This window comes from Megascapheus bottae, chromosome 10 (assembly GCF_031878675.1).
Source record: "Megascapheus bottae isolate mThoBot1 chromosome 10, mThoBot2.hap1, whole genome shotgun sequence".
Taxonomy (NCBI): Eukaryota; Metazoa; Chordata; class Mammalia; order Rodentia; family Geomyidae; genus Megascapheus; species Megascapheus bottae.
In genome coordinates, this window is record NC_143518.1 from 62,106,083 (window position 1) to 62,123,878 (window position 17,796).

The 17,796-nt window shown below is 37.0% G+C and overlaps 2 long non-coding RNA genes across 2 annotated transcripts; one reads left to right on the top strand and one right to left on the bottom strand.

Annotated features, from left to right (window-relative positions):
• Positions 1-339: 339 nt before the first annotated feature.
• LOC150058596 (uncharacterized) lies at positions 340-4,928 on the bottom strand. The gene is made up of 3 exons (XR_016536807.1): positions 4,860-4,928; positions 3,727-3,860; positions 340-455 (listed from the first exon to the last, which is right to left on the bottom strand). It is a non-coding gene; the product is annotated as an uncharacterized LOC150058596 (long non-coding RNA).
• Positions 4,929-5,128: 200 nt separating this feature from the next.
• LOC150058597 (uncharacterized) lies at positions 5,129-16,791 on the top strand. The gene is made up of 3 exons (XR_016536808.1): positions 5,129-5,206; positions 6,020-6,116; positions 16,643-16,791. It is a non-coding gene; the product is annotated as an uncharacterized LOC150058597 (long non-coding RNA).
• The last annotated feature ends 1,005 nt before the right edge of the window (positions 16,792-17,796 follow it).

Genomic DNA, 17,796 nt, shown 5'->3' on the forward strand with positions numbered 1-17,796 from the left:
CCTTCTTTGTGGTCTGAACTTGGAAGATCTTCTTTTTATTCCCCTATTCCCTCCATGATGCCAGTAAACTACAAGAAGGAAAGTTAAACACGGAAAATGGGAAGTCATTGTTTTAAGTTTCTGTCTTCCTGCCTCACCGCAAAGGACAATTCACACCCCCTACTCTTGCACACCCCCCACTATTTTGAGAAAACCATCAATGACAAACATCTTCCTCTACCACATCAGAAGGGCAACACAATCCAGTCTTCAAAAGAGACTTAGCAAGAACTTCCTAATGGTTGGTCATGCTGTCTGCGCCACTTAGGTCTGAAGATTCCATCTTACCCCTGGATATCCTGCTTTCACCAAGACTGGGCCCAGGGCTTGTTGTGTAACTGACATTGCAATCTACTTCCCAGCAGGATCCACAGATAAATGGTTGATTTGGGTTGTCAGGGATCTCAGTGTTACAGCTTGAAGAGATAAGAGAATTTAAAGTCACCATTATAGAACATTTCTTGGTTTCGGCCAACACCTTACACTGCTCTTTGAGATAGCACGTTCATTTTACAGTTTCCTGATTTTTAGGCATTTCTACACAACTTCAAGGTCCTTGATTTTCCTCCCTGTCAGCACGGCCCCATGACAGGAGTGGGGCACCAAGGATAAGGAAGAGCTCTGCTTCCACCTAGAAAAGTACTGTGTCTACTGACAGTGCTAAGGAGCCATGTCCACCCAGCTCTTACCACACAACCAAGAGAGTTGGTTTTCCTCCCATATAAACTCTGGTAATTATGCCTGTGAGGTGGTTGCCAGAATGCCAAGAGAAAGGATCCTGAAAGAGATTTTTTTTAATAGTTAATGAGTGAGTCTGATCAGTAGCTATTAGGAATTATAGAATTCCTCCAAAATGAAAGAGCAATCTGAATAAAAACGACATAAATAAACCCATTTTGGTAAACACCAAGAAATGGGGGAAGCGAGAGGAACTAATGCTTATAATCCAAGCTACTAGAAGGCTTAGATCTGAGGATCTCATTTTGAAGCCAGCCCAGGCAGGAAAGCCAGTCATAAGACTCTTATCTCCAATAAACTCCTGAGAAAAATCTGGAAATGGATCTGTGACTCATGTGGTAGAGCACTAGCTTTGAACAACAGAAGCTCAGGGACAGCATCCAGGCTGTCCCCTTTTTTTTTAGCAGACAGAATTTCTATTTCATAAGGACATATCAGTACAAGGTGGACTTGAGTGTGTTAAAATTTTCTAATTTATAATGGTATAATTTTATTGGAAAAATGAGACCCAATAGATAAAAATTAATACTGTGATCACATGTTAAAATGATATACCATTTAAAGGATATGCAGCCTTTTCAAAAACCTAATTAACATTAAGAAAAATTGATGACACCAAAGACCACAGATGAAAACTTAATAAAATTCACCCAAATTCATTTAATGTTTTGCAACAAAATTAAAAGCAATAATAACATATAAAGTCATTTTTAGTTAAAAATAAAAAGCATAAATAATTTTCAAATGCATATTATTTAAAGCAATCACATTTTTGTCGACATACACTATTCAGATAAATTCCTTTGGAATCATTAAACATGTTTAAATAATATTTTAATACTCCAAATCCTTCATTATAAATGCTATGAGTCAAAGATGAGATGAGAAAGAAGTACTATCTAGTGTAACTAGAAATAATTAAGAATCTTTTAAATCTGAGGAAATAATTAGTTTAATATTGAGCAAAATTAGTTGGGCAGAGTTAAAAATATAGAGGAAGACAACAGAAGAAATTGTGTGTTGTAATATAAATAGTAGTTAAATAAAACTAAGTGAGCATCAGTATAGTTATGTTTGAAGGTTTAAAAGATAGCATTTTTCAGTAAGAAAGGACAAAGACCATTGCAGTAATAATACAAAAATGGGTTGGTACATTACCTACTAATAAACCAACAAACCAAACCAGGTAGCCTTCAGTGATTTCTTCATTGCTTTTTTTTTTAAAATTTATAATTATTTATAATAATGTAACAATTTTACAATGACTTCGTTTAGTTATTATATATGCATATGTATATATATATATTTCTAAACATCAGAAGGCTGTATGAGGCACTTATAATTTAACACATCTTATATGTCCAGTGCTGCTTCTTCTTTTTATTTTTTTGTGGGTCATGGGAATTCCGGGCCTGGGTGCTCTCCCTGAGCTCTTCAGCTCAAGGTACCACACTAACCTTGAGCCAAGCCAAGAGGTTAACTGGGGATACGAGTCTCAGGTCCTTTTGTGCCTGGCTGCTTGATCCTCATATCTCAGCCTCCTGAGTAGCTTGGATTATAGGCATGAGCCACCATGCCCGGCCAGCGCTTCTTTTTTTTAACTAAAATATTTTTATTTCTACAGGCCAGGAGTTTGGCCTAATGGTAGAGTGTTTGCCTTAGTGCTTGCACTAAGATCCCAGTTTGATTCCTTGGTACCACATACATAGAAAAAAATGCCAGAAGTGGTACTGTGGCTCAAGTGGTAAAGTGCTAGCCTTGAGAAAGCTCAAGGACAGTGCTCAGGCCCTAAGCCCAAGCCTAGGACTGCCAAAATATAAAAAATTTAAAAAGTTATTGTTAAGGTGATGTACAGCGGGGTTATAGTTACATAAATCAGGTAATGAGTACATTTCCTTTCAAACACAAGGTGAGCCAATTCATCAGTGAAACCCACTAGATACTATATTGGAAATGAACTATACAACTTGAGGGGAAAGGAGTTGGGAGGGGGAAAACTGGGAGAGAATGAAGGAAGGTGACCCTGCTCAGTAGATTGCTTTTTAAAGTTAGCAAATCAGATGAACTGGAATAACTAACAATAGCCATTATTTTCACATCCTTGTTTAGAAGAGAGCCTACTGTGTACACAGCAGCCCAGTGTAAATGGCCAACAGCAAGCGCCAAGGACTAATTGCTCTCCCTCCATCCCAGGCCTTTCTTGTTCCTACATCCCCGTACAGTAGCTTCCCAGCTCCCCAACCTCTGTACTGGTCAATGTCAAAGCATAATGTTCTACCTATTTTGTTGCAAGTAAGAGATGAGAAAAAAAAGGGACTGAATAAAAATGAAAGTAAGGAGAAGGTAGACAGGAAGGAAAGAAAAAGAAGGGGTTAAGGAAAAAGCAGAGAAGAAAGGACATACATCTTCTTTGACCTTACCTAAAATGAAAAGAAAAAAATTCAAAAATGTGTACTTCAGTAAAAACTTTCTTATTCAAATTCTTTATATACTATTAGTTGAACATGCCTTATTATGTTATATATGCATAATCTAGATTTTATCTAGTATTATAAAAGGCTTTCCATGAGTGTGCCAAAATTTTCTTCTGGAACACGACCGCCCCCAGCACACATCTGAGTGTAATTGTACCAGATAGATGGAATCCAGAAACACAGCAGAGAAGATCCTGATGAAACAAATGTTTTGTAAAATCAAACCTTAGAACTCATATAAAATATTTTATTGTTTTCTTTCGTTTTTTCTTGTCTCCTTTCTTCTTTGTTGTCACAGAGTCATATGCCCTTCAGTAGAGAGAGATATAACTTTGAAAGAAATATAGAAAAAAATGGTAGTAAAAGTTTGATGCAATCACTGTTCAATAAGCAGGAAAATTACAAAGTTGATTCAAGCCTAAAGATTTAGACAGAAAAGACATAAGCCACCTACAAATCTGAAAGTATGTATTACCTTGAGCATCATCCTAGAATTCTGATGAGTTGTCACTGGACAGTGTTCAGACAGGAAAATAGGAGGTCACTTGAAATGTTTGTGAATTATAGTCTCATAATACAAGCAGGCCAAATAATTATCCATGCCTTCCCCTAGATGCAAACCAAACCAAGGAAATAATAAATCATAATTACTGTAAAAGCTCATCTTTCCAAAAGTGTGTCAGCTCTGGAAGAAAGTAAACCAACCCCAATCAAATAACTCAAGCAGTGTTATCAAAACAAAGGCAGCCATCCCATCTTTATGGAAGCAGCATAATCAACTGAAAAACACACTAAAGCAAATGTAGTAGATAAATATCAAGTTATCTTACCATTCAAATGTGTAAGTCTGACATTGATTTTGCTTCAAGTACTGCACTCCCCATGGGTTTTACACAGGCTATTTAAGTCTAAGCTTTGGTGGTTTTGCTCATTCTGTCCTTTGAGTCCTCATCATGTTGTCATGGGTTTTACTTGTAGCTATTGAAAGGTTACACATAATTGCTTTTGGAGAATGCAGGCAGTTAATAGATTTAATGGATATACTCTCCTTCTGGGTAAATATTTTGTTCCGTTAGATCTCAAAAGTACATTCATACTTTTGTTAGGACCACTGACCTAAGTGGCCCCCTCTGAGGGGTGTCCCCACCAACAGCCAGCCTGCTTCTCACAAGCAATGTGCCCTGCCATGGTTTCTTAGCTGTTCAGTCATTCAGTTCAGCTCCCTCTCTCCCCTCCCTCCCTCCCTCCCTTCCTTCCTCCCTTTCCTTTTTTTCCTTCTTTCTTTTCTTCTCTCACATCTATCATCCATGTATCATCTATCTATCATCATCTATTAACTATCGTCTACCTATAATTTATATCAAACATCTATGCATTATCTAATCATCTATCAATCCATCTATCAATCACCTGTCAGCTTCCCTACTATGTATCATTGATATATATCATGTGTTTCATCTATCTATCTTCTATCAACATCCATGTGTCATCCATCCATCTATAGATCATCTATCACCGATCATTTATGTCTATCTTTATCATGTGTCTATGTTTTATCTATCTGTCTGTGTATCTGTCTGTCTGTCTCTGTCTGTCTGCCTATCTTACCTGACTAGCTAAGTTAGCGTTTGGACACAAGGTTTCTTTTTTGCTCATGCTCTCTCAGCTTGCTGTGTCTCCAGCTGCCAGTTCTACAGGCCCTGAACCTATTTCCAAAACATAAGGGACCCAGGACAATGCCACTTGTGACATGAGATACCCAATTCTAACGTTTTCCTTTCTGACGTCGTGGCTGTGAGGGAGACTCCTCACCGCTTTCCACATCCTGTGCATGTGTTTTCTGTCACAGACTTCCTGGCTGTTTGGCAGGGTTAACCCGGTTGTTCGGAAGAGCACAGGCACAGGGATTGCCCACTCATTCTCCACCACCTCTACTTCCCTCCCAGCTGACATGGGTGAGCTGAGAGTGGCTATAGCCATGGTCTCTGCAGTGACGCTGGAGCGAGTACCACCTTCATTCCTGTCTCTTTCTGGATATGTGCAGTTGTTATGACTTTGATCTGTCTGGACTTGGCTTCTGTAACAGCCTTTGTTCCACAGGAATGTGGAAGGTGGGAATTCTGTTTTATGCTTTGGATTCCTTCCGTCTGTTGGTTGCCAGATGTGTTTATTTGAATCGCCACTCTCTGCTTGGCACAGGAGACATAGCTTTGAGATTGGTTTGGGAACTCGATGCACCTTGACGAGATGGATGTGAGTCAAGCTTCACTAAGAACCTGAGATTCTTTCACTCCGGAGTGTGGGCCATAATAATCTTATTTCTCTCTCTCAGGATCAGCATCTCCTCAGAGATCATATCTAGTAATAACTGAGTATTTCTCTTTGCCCAATACACATCACTCTGATGAATGTCTTCACAACATTTTAGGACAAGTTAGCAGCACACATCCTTCCACAAAGAAATGTGATCCTGACTTCATCCATAAGTCCTGTGTGGACAAATCTTGAAATTTATGAATGGTCTTTGATTTCCTGTTTTCACTATTTCGTTCCACTTCTGCTTATTAACCTCAAGAACTTCATTTCAATAGGGTTAAAAATCTCCCAGCTGTCATCTATTCTTGGCCCAGGAAGCTAGAATCCACTTAGCAACACATAAGGGGGTGATTGGGGATGGATGCACAGTATTATTATTCTGGTTCTGTAGGACAGGGCAATGTTGCCACAGCCGATTCTGCCACCCATTTGTGTTCTCCTGTCTACACTAGGGTTATCATGCCTGGTTTCTCATCTGCAGAAGGAAGTCACCCTTGTGACGGCTTGTGCTCAGTGCACACCTTTATTTCCTCACAGATACAGTAACCGGTAAGTCCCTGGTCTCTGATATGTGATTGTACTTCCTTCTCTTACCCTAACACTTAACCTCCTTGGTATCTCCTTTAGAAAAAAAAGGGGGCCTACTTGTATATTAGCAGAGAGCATGTTGAAACATTTTTTAAAACTGTCAGTTATTTCTATTTCTCAAAATCCATCATTGGAACATGATTCTTGCAAATGCATATGATGACTTACAAATGTTTGCAGAATTTTCTTTGTGTGTGATGGAGTGGCAAAGTTGCAAACATATAAGGAAAACAAATAAATTTAAGCAGTGAACTGCCAGGAACTTCACAGTAATTGGCATTAAATAAAATACCATAACAATATTTTAAAAATGAGGAAAGAAATCTGTTTTTTCTGCTGTGTGTGTGTGTGTGTGTGTGTGTGTGTGTGTGTGTGTGTGTGTGTGTGTGTGTGTATGTGGTGTTCATGGGGTTTGAGTTCGACCTGGGCACTGTCCCTCAGCTCTTTAGATCAAGGCTACCACCGTATCCTTGAACCAAGCCCTACTTTCTGTTTTCTGGAGGTTAGATCAAGAGTCTCAGGTCCTGTTGTGCCCAGGCTGGCTTTGAACCTTGATCCTCAGATCTCAGCCTCCTGAGTAGCTAGGATTACAGGCATGAGCCACCATGCCAAGCTGAAAATCTATATGTTTATAACTCTTTGGAGAGATATTGTCAAATAAACAAACATCTCAAATACACTAATGAAAGGATTTTATTTAAAGCAATGAATCAAACATGCCTATGTTAATTTTTTCTAAATCATATAAATTAAAAGACTTTTCAGATTCCTTTTAAGTCGTAAGAAATCCAGTGAAATCCACTCATTTTTTAGAATGAGTTTATAGCAATTTGGCTACTAAATAAGCAGATTTTGTTGTGTTGGCAAAGCTTCATTTTGTAGCAAGATGAAGCTTTGTGTCTCCAAGCAAAATTCAGCCACCCAAACAGTGTGCTCTCTTGCTTTGCAGGATTCATGGATGCATAATGAATAACCAATTACATAGCAATGCTTGATTATAATAAATTAAAGTTACCTTCAGTTTTCTTTAAATAATATCACAATTGCCATTATTATTCCTAGGAGGTATGTGAAGTGTATAAACACAGATTAAATTTTAAAATGCTCTTTATTCAGCAATTACTAAAACAGGTTACTCAAAGAGTTGGCAACCTTTTATATCCAAACTTTTCCATAGCATTGGCTTTCACTGTGTACATTCTCAGATTTACTAAACCTTGTTTTAAATATTTGCCTATGCAGTGTGTTGGCTAAGGGTCCTGACAATCTTTCACGCTTGTTTCCCTGCTGCGGCTAGCCTGCTTAAAGACCCCAGGCACAGCAGGAGTATTTCCCTGTCAGAGCCCATTTTTATTTTATCCAGTCCCTGAATTAGACCTCATTTCTTGAAATACACAGGAAGCAGGAGTGTGTGCTGTTACCCACCCCCATAAATGAGCTGTGCTTCCATTAATTTCCTAAATTGTAGCATTCTACATACACACTCCCTGCTTCTCCTTTTAGGCTGTTACTTCTTTTTCTTTTTTTTTTTTAATCCCTGACTTCCAAAAATCTTCCATACAAGTAACAGAGATGACTACCGTAATAACCAATGAAGTAATATGCAATAATAACAAATGAACAATGTGGTCTTACGTTCCAAGCTCCATGAAGTCAGCCACACATTTGTAATAACACAAACACATTGTTGAACTTCATGTTTATTTCCTATCTTCTTCCTTACAGTTTCCAAAACAAGTGGCTCTCATCTCAGCTTCATCTGCTGCAAACTATGCTTAGAAGTCAATGGCATGAAAGATGGCTTCAGGAAAAAAATCTCAGTAGGAGATGTTTTCACCATATATAATTATGACTGAAATTTATCTCAAAGGAATTATTGATAATGCTATGTGTTTAATAAGCCATACATCGATAATTGCCTTCTAAATTTAGTATTATATTATGCTTAAATTATTTTCATGATTAAACACCTTTCTCTAAATAACATTATTGCCTATAGTAAATATTCCTATTTTTGACAAATTATTATATACTAACAAAATAATTAGTTGAATTATATATTTGTGAATTTTAATAAAAATAACTTAACATTTTCACAGAAGATGTGCCTTTTGTTCAAATGTCCCCAAATATCAGCTGAGATATTTTGAAAGTAGAGGTGGAAGACAGGAAAGAAGTGGCTTTTCACACATAAATTGAAACGCCTTCATACAACTACTTACAAATAGTTTTTTTTAAAAAAAAATAAACATGATAGAAATGATGATGGAAGACAGATACCGTTAGAACCGATGGCATGCCATGTCAGGTAGTGTCTTTTATGTTAGCCGAATTTTACCTCAACATTGATTTTGGGCATACAATAGAAATGATGAAGCATGTACTATGACCTCTATTTGATTATGATACAAACCAAGCAGCCAAATCAAAAGATTATGTTCTAAACTTTCCAAACTAACCACAAAAATGACATATGGACATGTCGGAACAGGGCATTATGTATCAATTCAATCTCCATAAACTACCAAAAATAACTTTATGCATACTTTTTAAATTTTACAAATATCTTTCGTAACTCTCATTGAGTCATGGTTCATTGTTCTAGTTTAGCCATTTAATGCTACTGTAACATTTATCCACATCTCAGTTTTCCATATTTTAATTAGTTAGATGGCAACTTCTACTAATCAAACAAAACTTGACCATCAAATTATGAGGATCATTACAAATTATTTAGGTGGCTTGATAGATAGATGATAGATAGGTAGGTATATAGAAAAACATCAAGCTAAACATATGAAGACAATGAGTTAGAGAGGTGCATTGTGACATTTATAGTGATAGAATGACAACAGTGTAAATTGATTAAAATGCGTTAATTTTTTGAGGTGTCAGTGAATTACATAGCAGCACTATAAGGTGGTTATTATCATTTTATTTTGCATGTGAATGAATTGTGGTTTAGGAAATAGATGTAGTTGTGTTTCCAGCTTGTTTTGAGCTTGTTCTTTTTGCTCTGGCCCTTGTTTGTATGTGTATGTTTGCTTTTGTGCCAGTCCTGGGCTTGACCTCAAGGCCTGGTGCACTCCTTGGTTTATTTTGCTTCTCTAGTGCTCTAGCTCTACAGCTCCACTTCCTGTTTTCTGGTAGTTAATTGGAGACAAGAGTCTCATGGAACTTCTTGCCCTGGCTGGCTTCTTACTGTGATGCTCATGTCTCACTTCCTGCCACATCGGAGATGACAGATGCCCTCCATTGCCCCCACCTTTGTTGAGATCAAGTGTTTTTAGACTTCCCCAAGTTTCACAGTTCACACACTGCAAATATCTTTCAACGCATCGGTAAGTATGCTTCTACACTATCCAATGTAACCCTTCCCAAGTATACATCAGAACTCATTCATGATACCCAGTACTAACTGTACCCCAAACTCCAAGAACACATACGAATTCTGCATACTTTGCTTTCCATGTCTTTTCCTGAGAGTATCAAGAATCTCACAGTAAAGTCAGCAGTGACAAACAAATATAGCCCATTGTCTTTTCTCTGCGGAATCTTTCTCGTCCCTTGTGAATCTCAAGAGTTGTCTAAATGGTTTTCAATCATAAACTTTCTGCATGGTATTCTGAAATGTCCCTTGAGTGTCTTGAGTTTATAAACAGTATATTCATACCTTAGGGAGGGAAATGTCTTAAATGCAATGTACAGTTTCAGGAACCTAAGAGTGGCCCACTCTTCCTAGCTACTCATCCTGGAGTCAAGCATGTATGTCCGTGTAGCTGTTGATTCTTGTAGTCTTCCAATTCTGCTAAGTGCCTCTCACACCTCAGCTGATAGAGAACCAAGGAGCACACATTTTTTTAAAAAAAATTTTGCCACTTCATCTTCTTCTTTGAAAAATTCTCTGCTCCCCCTCAGATCAAGTACTCAAATACCCGAGCCTGTTTCCATTTTATGGAGGATCAAGAGGAGATTTCTTGGTGGAGTCAATATCCTTTTGTTACCTAAAACATTCGCTTTACATTTTGACTTCAGGACACTCCATCTCCTTACTTTCCATATTTTCAGTTTGTGCAATGGGAAAGGTGATTCTGTACATGTGAAACTACTTTCTGTAGGTGTTTATAAAAAAGGATTAATAATATTCCATTAATGTTTACCTTCTGTAAACATTATCTCCTAATGAATTTCTAGTAGTGGTTATTATTTAGATTTCAGGATAGTATAAAATTCAACTCTTTGAGCACCTTCAAGCTATTATTAGTGACCCTTAAAAATTAATAAAGAAAAAAATAGACTTATGAATCCTGTGATAATGTTTGTGCTGCTTTTTATTTTTTCATATATTTTTATTGTATTTAATAGAAGGGTTACATTATATTCACCAGATAGAAGGTGCATTAATTCACATACACTGACACCCTTTCTCATGTCTTGGTCCCAATTTCCCTCCCCCACCCTCCTCATCTTGTTTTCCCCCCTTCCCTATCCAACTTCAAATAACCAAATAAGCATACATACAATATATCAGATAACAAGGTAAAATACTGTAACAATATGAGATAACCAAGGGACAGCAAAAGAGATGAGAGATAGCATAGTACATTAAGGACAACAATCATTCCTTATATGGCTTTTGTTTCTATATCCTGGAGGTCCTTTCATTTAGCATCATTTTATATGGCCTTATGTATCTAGGTTTTATTCTATTGTAAATCTCTGCTAGGAGAGCCCAAGGTTTCTACTGATTATGACAAATGAGGGAAACCATTGAGCCTATGTTCCTTTGAGTCTGGCTTACTTCACTTAATATGATTTTTTCTAAGTCTTTCCATTTCCTTACAATGGCTAATGTCTTTCTTTCTGACAGCAGCATAGAATTCCATTGTGCATAAATATCACATCTTGTTGATCCACTCATCAACTGAGGGGCCTCTGGGTTGGTTCTATATCTTTGCTATGGTAAATAGTGCTGCAATGAACATCATTGTGCTAGTGGATTTAGTATGTCCTTGTTTCTGGACGATTGGGTAAATGCCAAGTAGTGGAATTGCTGGGTCATAGGGGAGTTCTATGTTTAGTCTTTTGAGGCACTGCCACACTGCTTTCCATAGTGGTTGAACGAGTTTGCACTCCCACCAACAGTGTAGTAGTGATCCCTCAGGCCACATCCCTGCCACCATCTGTTATTAGATTTCTTGATCCTGGCCATTCTAACTGGAGTGAGGTGGAATCTTAGAATTGTTTTGATTTGCATTTCTTTTATGGCCAGAGCATTTCTTCATGTGTCTATAGGCCATTCTTATTTCTTCTTCAGAGAAGACTGTAAGTCTTTGGCCCATCTTTTAATGGGATGGTTATTTCTTTGGAGATTAGCTTTGGAGTGATTCAATTTTTTGAGCTGGTGATATATTTTAGATATGAGGCCTTTCTCCATTGTATGGTTAGTGAAGATCTTCTTGTGCTGCTTTTTATTATGTAGTGAATATGGGTTGTATCTATGGTCAGCCTGAAACTTTTTTTTGCCAGTCCTGGAACTTGAAGTCAGGGCCTGGACACTGTCCTTGAGCTTTCTTGAGGCTAGTTTTCTGCCACTTGAGCCACAGCACCATTTCCAGCTTTTTCTGTATATGAGATACTGAGGAATTGAACCCAGGGATTCATACATGCTAGAAAAGCACTCGACCACTAGGCCAAACTCCCAGTACCACCTTGAATTGTTTTCTCTTTTTTCTCCATGTAAATTCCATGGCTGATGGTCATTATTTTAATTTAATTTTATTGTCAGTGTAATATACATAAGGGTTAAAATTAGATATTTAAGGTAGTGAGTATATTTCTTCTTAAACACTGTTACCCTCTCCCACATTTTTCTTCTTCTTTCCCTACTCCCAAATGATGGTCTTTTTTTAAAATCAGTAAATATCCCATGAGAACTTTTTGATGGAAATTTTCACTGAATATAAATTTAATCTGCTGACATTCTATTACTTTACAGCAGTTTATCATTTCAAAAATTTCTAAATTTCATTGTTTCTGATTATAAGTCTAATGTTGATATAGTGTATCACCAATAAATAATGTATTTTACTAACTGTATATCAGACTTCTACTTGGTCATTGGTTTTTGATGATTATAGTGTAATGAGCATAAATTTAATTTTCATTTTCTTCATCTTGTTTATGATTTACTGTATTTCTTTGAACTATATATTTATAGTTAACCCCAAGGTCTTAGCACTTTTTTCTTCACTACATTTTTCTTACAATGTCTTTCTCTCTCCAGAACTTTTAATATATAAATTAATTGGAGGGCAAGAGCAGGTCATTTTTAATGCATTATGACTCCAAATGAAGGTATAATTTAATTCTGCAAAATGTTATTAAAGCATATAATTAAGACTGTTACCTCTTATTTGAGTTTGTACAGAAGAAAAGGCATGAAACAAGAGTATTATATGTTAAAGACTCAATCTTGAATCCAGTCCACTATCTCTAAATCATATTGTATTTTTTCCTCTCTTAAAATTATTTATATCCAGGTGTGCTATCTCACATTTGTAATCCTTTCTACTCAGGGTGTTGAGATCTGGGGGTCACAGTTCAAAGCCAGCCCCAGGCATTAAAGTCTGAAAGATTCTTATCTTTAATTAACCACTAAAAAACTGGAATTAAGTCTGTACCTCCAGGGGTAGGGTGCTCCCCTTGAGCTGAAGAGTGCAGAGATAATGCCCAGGCCTAGGGTTCAAGCCCCACAACCGAGGGAAAAAATTATTTATATTCCCATGCTCTCTTAATGAGGATACCATTTTTTTAATTTCAAAGACGTTATTGTAATCATCACAAAGTTTTACCAGGTATATTTCATTTGGGCTTAAATACTATTATTCTACATTTATAGGTGAATAAGTCTGCTTATTTCAGCTCCAGTACATTATATTTACTTTGGGGGGGGGCATTTCTGGGGTTTGAACTCAGAGCCTGGGTACTGTCCTTGAGCTTTCTCAAGGCTTGTGCTCTACCACTTGAGGTACAATACCACTTTTGCTGCCTATGTGATACAGAGGAATTAAACTCAGGGATTTGTGCATACCAGCCAAGCACTCTACCATTAGGCCATGCTCCCAGTCCCCTCATATTTACTTTAAATATAATTTCTGCTAACTATCCTTCTTGTCCACTATTTTTTTAAGATATTCTAGGTCACTTTGCAAGTGAGAACCCCCCCCACTGCAAAAAAAAACCCTCTGGAATCACTCATCTTATTCAAAGTCAAAATAAAATATTCTACTCTCCTACTCCCCATCACACACAAAATAAAATGAACAATCATAGTCTTGCATTTTCTGTTAGGCTTATAATGTTAATTTTAGTAGACATTTTCATACGATTATTCTGTGTTATTTGCCATTAACTACTATATGACCCTTCACTTGATTATAACATTGATGATAATAACATTTTATCAATGAATTTACTTGATTGATAAATTAATAAGAGAAGAAAACCTAAGAAAAGAAAACATAAATTAGAAAAATGATTATATATAATTTAAAAAATATTTATCAATACATGGAACATTTTTAAATTTTTTTGTCAGTCATGGACCTTGAACTCAAGACCTAACCACTATTCCTGAGTTTTTTTGTTGTTGTTCAAAGGTACTGTTTTCCCGATTTGAGCCACAGCTCCACTTCTGGATTTCTGGTTGTTAAACTTTTCAACGTAGGCTGGCCTCAATCTGTGATATCTTGTGATATCACTCTCCTGAGTAGCTAGGATTACAGTTGTGTGTCACAAGAATACATATACATTATATATTTAAACATACATATTTTTATATGAGCACATACAGGCATATGCATAGATGCACATGGTACATACATGAATTTATAAAGAAATGTTTGTAAATACATATTTACATATACATTTTTCTTTGCATCTATACATCTGCTTGTCTATTACATTTGTATACAGACATTAGTGAATGAAATAAATATTGTTGTTACAATCCAGTGGGGCAGTTATGTCTTATTTAATCAACAGTGTGGAAAATTGGTATTCTCAAGTCAGAATAGGAAAAATAGATTCTTCTATGTCAGTAACTCCAACTTGATTAGATGTCACATATCAGGCAGGTTCCTTGGTGAGAAAATTTACTTAAAAATAACATCAAAAGAAGAATAAGTTAGAATATCGATCTAGAAATGAACGGTTCTGATGAGCAATGCTTGGACCACGCTTAAAATATCCTATAGAGCCTAAAAGTAAAATTTCAATGGATAGTATGGACAGTATAAACACAAGCACATGTGTTTTTATTATATAATACAAGAAGAAAGGTACATCGATATTTGTGTAAATTATCTGAACATTCAAATATTGTTTGAGAATCACAAACAAAATAAAATAGGGCAATATTACATTAGGTTACTGCAAAGACCTAGAAAAACTAAGGTATTTTCAAAGGTAGAGCAGTAGGTAGTGTCACATCTACACACTGTTGAGACCACTTGGGAAAGCATAGCAATCTGAAAACCTTCTCAATTCCTTAAGTCTATACTAACTTGGTGAAATGTTTGTCATTTGCATAAGGCGATATATGCCCATAAATGCTTGGTAACCAACTCTCCGCATGGATTCTTGTGAATAATATTGTATAAACTGTATAGCTGTATAATTATAGATTGTATAGTAAGTTGTAAAATTGCAGAGGCAGGGTCTGCCAACCACTGTGTTTAAAAGGATTACAGAAATTATAGACATTGTGTGAAAATGTGCACAATAGTGAGACTCTGAACCTAAGGAATTAAGAGGAAATAGTAAATAGTATTGATTCCACCTTGAGCAAGATGATGTGTTTAGTGTTTAGTAACTTATGCGAACATTAGGAAAATAGATTGGTCCTCATCAGTAAGTGCTCCTCACTGAAGCTGACCATTGCTCAACGAATTTCTTTACAAACCAGAGAGAACTGAAAACATGAATACTGTACTTACTTAAAAATAACCTTCAAGCCAGGCTCAGTGGCTCACACCTGAAATCCTAGCTACTCAGGAGGCTGAGATCTGAGGATCTCAGTTCAAATCAGCCCCAGCACTAAAGTTCATAAGACTCTTATTAATCACCATAAAACCAGAAAGAGCCCTATGGCTCAAGGGGTAGGATGGTAACCTTGAGTTGAAGAGCTCAGGGCCAATGCCCAGGTGCAGAGTTCAAGCGCCACGACTGACCAAAAAGAAGTTCATATTGTACTTCAAAATAAAGTATATATTTTGCAAAACAAGCAAACAAACAAAAACAACAACAAAAACAGCAACAACCTAGGCAACTGGTAGACTGAGGACCCGTTTTGCAACTTCCACTATTGATAACCTCTCTGTGTTCTTTAACTATGATACACACAAATCTTACATAAATATTGCAATCTTCTTCCACAAATCCTTCTTTAAGCCAAATAAACTATACAGTTATGTGGCAGAGCTAACAGATAGATGACTCCATTCTGAATAATCTCAGTCATCTCAAAGTAGTTTGTTAGTACCTTATATAAAAGCCAAAGGCACCAAATAAAAAGCAAAGGAAAGAAAAAATAAATCACTGAGAAATGTAACAAACCTAGGACTTAAGGACTTAAATGAGCAATTAAAAAACTAGAACAATCAATATTTTCAACTCCAGAGTTCATTTACTTGTAAAAATACCTTCTTCAGTTGACCCCATTGTTCGCACAATCTTTTTGCCATACACTTTGAGACCTATGTCCTCTTGTATTAGATTTCCAGATTCCAGTTGCAAAGTTATTTCTCATTCCCCATTCAAAAAAAGTCCATTTCCCAAAGCAGATAATAGTAACGGGTGGGTAAGTATGCATGTTATGTGCAAGCATTGTGAATGATACGTTGGGATAGCTCAAGGGCTATGGTGAATGTATAGAGAATTCCTGAGCTCTTAGCATATGGTCATATGGATGCATGCTAGGACCTGCCAATCCCATAAAAGCCTGTAAGAGGATCAATATAAGAAGTAGTCGGTTTTACTGTTTTCCATGATCCGTGTCTTATCTATTAAGAAGATAATCCATATATCCAGACTATATTCCCATTTCATCCCCCAATATGCTCATAATGCTCTCAACCTCTGTCATCTTCTAGGGTGATGACCACAAATACTGAGTCTGTCTTGCTTGTCTTTTGTGGCCTCTGATTCCTCCTTTCACTTTTTGACACAATTAAACTATCCAGGGATAGTCCATCTTGACCAAATGACAATATTGTAGTGTTACCTCATGCATGTAGTGTTGGCGATGGGGCCACTACCTCAATCCATCGCCATATTTTTCTAATCCAGTAAACAGGAAAGAACGGGCCTCTACTTGCTGTCCTTCAAGGACTCCACTTCCGGGTCTTCTCAGTACACAGCTCTTCTCTCTGACTCCCTCTCCCTCTCCTAGGACGGTGATCAAGAAATGCTGTCTTTCTGAACAGGTCTCCTCAGCTGTACGGCGTCCATTGATGGGTTTGAATTACTTCCAGTCAAGTATCCTCAGCTTTACACAGTTTGGACAGGATTAAGATGAGATTTCTACCTGGCCTCTACATGATGTCGGTGGTCACATCCACCTTTAAAAGTCACACAATTAAGGTGAGAAAACAAAAATATGATCACACAGCAATATGATACAATAGTCCCTACTCTTCTGCTGTAAACCCCTTCACAGATGCTGTACAGGTGATAAGGAGAGTCCAGCTGTGTCCTCTCACATCCTCACGTGTGAGGATGCACGAACCCATGATCACATCTGACAACCACGCTCCCTTTGTTCTACTTCTGTGTTAAGGCTTGAAAAACTGAAAAATGGATATACACTTAAGAGAACAGAGACTCTTGTGAAACTTTGCTGACACATTTATTAAATAGCTAGTAATACTACTTTTCTAGGAAACTGCAATGCCGGCTATAAGTAGCATGCGGAATAATCATAGGAAATCAAACTTAGATCTCCACCACTTCGGATGAACTCATAAAAATATGGAGAATCAAAGAGCAATATCATGGGTTTATACAATGAGATTCTTGTGAAATGCTATGGAAACATTGGGGAACAGAGAAAAAGGCCTGTGTCCATCTGAGCTCCATTAAGATGATCCGTTTATTAGCGGTTTCTGTCTTTGTATGCGTTAGAGGTCACACAGGTAGCACACAGGATTTTTTTCTCTCTGGAATCACTATGGAAACTGCCACAATGGATGGTAAACTCAGTGACCCTTGATTTTTAACACCTTTATTTTGTGTGTTGAGTTTTGTTTTCCTCTTGAAAATCTTCCAATGCAATGTTATCAGGGAAAAAATGCACATGTTCCAATATATCTTTTAAAGTGGATAAATTTAATTATAGCAAAAAAAGAAACACATTGAACTGAGTGAGTGCTTAAATGTTGACCACTTTTCTTTTCACCTTGTAGTCTTAGGTATTATTTATTTTCTTTTTTAAAAATCATTTTGGTGCAGGGTGTCACAGTGAATGCCTGTGGGATGGGATGAAGATGTCAGCCAGTGGTATACAACTCCATCAAGAGACAATCTACTACAGCCTGAACTGTGTAAATTAATTAGCAATATCTGTAGACACAAGCGATGA